Source organism: Cynocephalus volans, chromosome 3 (genome assembly GCF_027409185.1).
Source record: "Cynocephalus volans isolate mCynVol1 chromosome 3, mCynVol1.pri, whole genome shotgun sequence".
In the NCBI taxonomy this organism is placed as follows: domain Eukaryota; kingdom Metazoa; phylum Chordata; class Mammalia; order Dermoptera; family Cynocephalidae; genus Cynocephalus; species Cynocephalus volans.
This window is the reverse complement of record NC_084462.1, coordinates 144208634-144214043: the sequence shown is the minus strand read 5'-3', so window position 1 is coordinate 144214043 and position 5410 is coordinate 144208634.

Here is a 5410-nt window from a genome sequence, read left to right as displayed (position 1 = left end):
AAAAAGCAAGCCCATTTAAAATAGTCACAAAAAAAAATAAAATACATAGGTATCATTTTAACCAAGGAGATGAAAGATCTCTACAACAAGAACTACAAAACACTACTGAAAGAAATTAAAGAGAACAGAAAAAGATGGAAAGACATTCCATGCTCTTGTATTGGAAGAATTAACTTTGTGAAAATATCTATACTACCCAAAGCTATCTACAGATTTAATGCAATCCCCATCAAGATAACAATGATATTCTTCACAAAAATTTTCTATTTTTTCTAAACAACAATCATAACATTCAAATGGAACAACAAAAGATCCCAAATAGCCAAAGCAATCCTGGGCAAAAAAAAAAAACTAAACAAAACATGAAGCTGGAGATATAACACTACCCAACTTCAAATTATACTACAAAGCTATAGTAACAAAAACAGCATGGTACTGGCATAAAAACAGACATTTGAACCAATGAAACAGAATGGAGAACCTAGAAATCAACTCAGACTTACGGCCAACTGATCTCAAACAAAGGCAACAAGAACATACATTGGGGAAAAGACTGCCTCTTCAATAAATGGTGGTGGGAAAATTGGATATCCATATACTAAAGAATGAAATGACATCTGCACCTCTCACCATATACCAAAATCAACTCAAAATGGATTAAAGACTTAAGTATAAGACCTGAAATCATAAAACTGCTAAAAGAAAACATGGAGAAATACTTCAGGAAGTAGGACCGGGCAAAAACTTTATGAATAAGACTCCAAAATACAAGCAACAAAAGAAAAAATAAATAAATGGGATTATATCAAACTAAAAAGCTTCTGCACAGTAAAGGAAACAATCAACAGAGTGGAAAGACAATCTACAGAATGGGAGAAAATATTTGCAAACTGTCATCTGACAAGGGATTAATATCAAGAATATACAAGGAACTCAAACAACTTAACAGTAAAAAAAACAACTAACCCAATCAAAAAATGGGCAAAGGAGTTGAACAGATATCTTTCAAAGGAAGACAAGCAAATGCCCAAAAGGTACATGAAAAAATGCTCAACATCACTAATCATCAGGAAAAGGCAAATCATAACCACACTGAGATATCATCTCACCCCAGTTAGACTGGCCACTATTAAAAACCCTGAGAATAACAAATGCTGATGAGGATGTGGAGAAAGGGGATCTCTTCTACACTGCTGGAGAGACTGTAAAATAGTACAACCATTATGGAAAACACTATGGAGGTTTCTCAAACAACTACCATATGACCCAGCAATCCCACTATTTGGTTTATATCCAAAGGAACGGAAATTATCATGTCGAAGGGACACCTGCACTCCCATGTTCATCATAGCTCTATTTACAATAGCCAAGATATGGAACCAACCTAAATGCCCATCAACAGATGACTGGATAAGGAAAATGTGGTATATATACACATGGAATACTACTCAGCCATAAAAAAGAATGAAATCCTGTCATTCGCAGCAATGTGGATGAGCTTGGAGAAAATTATGATAAGTGAGATAAGTCAGACACAGAAAGAGAAATACCATGTCCTCACTCATAAGTGGAGGGAGGGAGGGAAGGAGGGAGGAAAATAATACATCGAACTTTCAGAACGAGAGAACAAATCTATGATTACTAGAGGTGGGAAAAGGGGGTAAGGAAGCGTGGGGTAAGGGAGAAATTGGGTAAGGGGCACAAAGAATAATTATGATTTGTAATAATGAATATGCTAATAATCAGCACATATTTGTACACAAATAATGAGAGTCACCACTGTACCCCCAAAATATGTATAATCAATTATGCTTCAATTAAAAAAATTTTAAAAGCGATTTTGTAACTCCAATAAATTGTTCTATTCCATTAAAACCATAATAGTAAGATGACATTAATCTTTCCATGAATTTTTTGAAGACCCCTATATATATATATATATATCTGTTTGAAAATTTCTCAGTGTCAAACCTTTGGATACTAAAACTAAAAAGTTCCTCACTTTATTATTGCTTATAATTTATACTTCTGTGTTTATTTGTAATTAGAAAAGGCTTGGCTCTCATTTTCAAGTGACAACAACAAAAAGTCAAGTAGTTATAAGCAAAAAAAAAAAAAATTGTTTTGTGTAACTTAAAATCTGTCATGATCAGATCCAGAAGCTCAAACAATATTATGAAGTTGTCTTCCTTGGCCTCTTGGCTCTGCTTCAGTTGCCAACTGCAGTGGCTTTACTTTCACATAGGGAAGGTTTTCCCCCTTAAGGTGCCAATGGCAGTTCCAAGCATCTATCTTGATAGGTCCATGTCTAATAGAAGATAGCTTTCTTCCTGTATATGCTCCCCAAAAAACTTAGAAATTGCTCTTATAGGACCACTAGGATTGTGTACTTGTCTGTGAACCAATCCCTGTGGTCCAGAGGTCACAGGGATTAGAGCTGGGTCACAGGCCTCCCATGCCATGTACTCAGCATAGCCAAAGAGATAGGATACATTTACCAGGAAGGAAATAGATGCTATGTAAGCAAAACCGCAGACATTCGAGCAAGGATGGAGCTCTCTACAATAGTGAGCTTAACTTGTTGGGAACACAAACCCCTCTAAGAATCTAATATAAGCTCTCCATGGAGGAAAATGAGCAAAAGCACACAGAAACCCACAAGATTTCATATACAGTGCGTTTATGGACTGGAAATTTATTTCTTTCACATAGGCAGAATATAAAAGCAGATTTATAAAGAGTTTTATCATGCAAAAATTAATGGGCAATTTCCTGAACAAAGATTGAAATAAATCCAAATTTTGTCCCTGAAAAGAAAATCTGCTTAAAAGGAAATTTCAACGAGAAGGTTGAAGTTGTTTGACTGGAATAAGAAGTTGAAATTATAAAATGGTTTTGAAATAGAATACAAGTCATCTTTAATATTTAAGCAACTTTTCATTTTGATAGCAACTAGTCCTGAAAAAAAAAAAAAATGATTCATGAAGACATGCAGCAGCAAAGAATCAAAGCACCTGTCTTTCACCTTGACAAACAAACAAGCTTATATCAAGGAACACAAGAATGCTCTAAGACATGGCTTGAATTCATGTTGCACTGTTTCCTTTGTCCTCAGATCCATGAGATCATCTTTGGCAAAGACTGTATCATTGATGCATTGATGTCAGCAGGGAAAGGATTAATAATCCACGCTTTAATTTAAAGGTCTTCCAAGTGGAAGCAACCTTCAAACAAGTACTGCAGAGTTGCCAGAGGTCTGCAGACTTCTGCCCATAGAAAGATCTATTGACAACGCATAGTCACACTGGACTCCAGCACATAGGAGCACTTTTCTAGCAATGGAATTCATATCATAGACATCTACTTCCTTTAGAGTGTCAATCTGTTCAAAAACAATTATCCATCATGGTGAGTGTCGGGAAATGAAAACATATACCTAATAAATGTATGTATACACACACACGAAACCAATAAAGAAAAATCCCTCCCTGCCAAATGCTTCCAAGTGGGTTTATTTCTCTTAAAAAAATTTTTAAATTTATTCCTATAGTTTACATGCTTCAAAAATTTGATGTCTAGGGCTGGCCAGTGAGCTTAGTTGGTTAGAGAGTGCAGTGCTATAACACCAAGGTCAAGGGTTCAGATCCCTGTACCAGCCAGCCACCGGGGGGTGGGGGGGGGGGGGCGGAGATGTCTAGAAATTCAAAGTCAGGAAGAGAGTAGGAAATTTCTTTTTTTTTTTTTTTTTTTTTAGATTTTAAGCTGTTGTTTATTAAAATACATTTTCTCGTGATGGAACTAAATTTGAGGAATTAACATATATCATGATATAATTTTATGACACTGGTGGTAATTCTAATGAAACTTACTGTGGTTGTTCAGAATTGTCATTTTTTTTTTTTTTTTTTTTACTCCTTTTTTTTATTTTTTTATTTTTTATTTTTTTATTTTTTTTAATTTTTTTATTTTTATTTTTATTTTTATTTTTATTTTTATTTTTATTTTTTTTATTTTTATTTTTTAAATTTTATTTTGTCGATATACATTGTAGCTGATTAATGCTCCCCATCACCAAAACCTCCCTCCCTTCTCCCTCCCCCCCTCCCCCCCAACAATGTCCTTTCTGTTTGTTTGTCGTATCAACTTCAAATAATTGTGGTTGTTATATCTTCTTCCTCCCCCCCCCCCGGTTTGTGTGTGTATGTGTGTATGTGTGTGTGTGAATTTATATATTAATTTTTAGCTCCCTCCAATAAGTGAGAACATGTGGTATTTCTCTTTCTGTGCCTGACTTGTTTCACTTAATATAATTCTCTCAAGGTCCATCCATGTTGTTGCAAATGGCAGTATTTCATTCGTTTTTATAGCTGAGTAGTATTCCATTGTGTAGATGTACCACATTTTCCGTATCCGAGAGTAGGAAATTTCATATTGTGGTTCTATTGCATGGCTATATTTCATGGCTATGCAATATATACACACACATACACACACACACACGAGACATACTACATTATATATATGTGCTTTAAAAAAAAATCTATCTTCTTCAAATATAAGTTCCATGAGAACAGGGTCTTTAGTCTCTTCATGGCTGTATCCCTCTTGGCCAGAGATCTAAAGCCATGTTCATCCACCAGTTTTATCATAAAAAAGGGTGGGGGGGCTTATATATTGCTCACCATCTGGCAGTCCTTGGAATTCTATTCATGAAATTCAGAACATGAGAGGAAAAGAGGGTTATCATTTACTGTCACCCCAAAACCACAAACCAGTGAAGAAAAATGAAGTAGGTTAATTAAGGCAGAGGGAGTGATGGGAGCTATTCTTCTAGACTAAGTGACCAGGAGCACAGGAAATAAGGGGACAGGTAGGAGGAAATGAGGTTAAGCCAGATCACACACAACCTGTAGGCCATGGTAAGAATTTGGATCTGATTCGAAGGATGGAAAACTACTGAAGAATTTTGAGCCAGAGTGTTACAAGGCTTGATTTATGGCTTAAAAGAGTTATTTCACTGCTGTGTGGAGAATAGACTAGAAGAGACAAGAATGGGAAAAGGGAGATTAGTTAGGAGGCTCCCTAGCAGTTCAGGAGAGGGATAATGGCTCCCGTATCTGGATGAAAAGAAAGGAGGTGGATATATTTTTGAAGATAAAGCCAAGCCAACAGGTGTGGCTGACAGACTAGATATGGGGCATAAAGAAAAGAAGAGTCAAGAATAACTCCAAGGTTTTTGGCCTAAGCAAACAAATGGTGCCACTTCACACAGCCAGGGAAGACTGGAGAAGGGACAGGTCGCAGGAAGGAATCAAGGGTCTATCTTGGGCATGTTCAATTAGAGATACCTACAGAACACTCAGGTGAAGGTGCTGATTGGATAAATGAGTCTGGATTTCAGGTCAACACT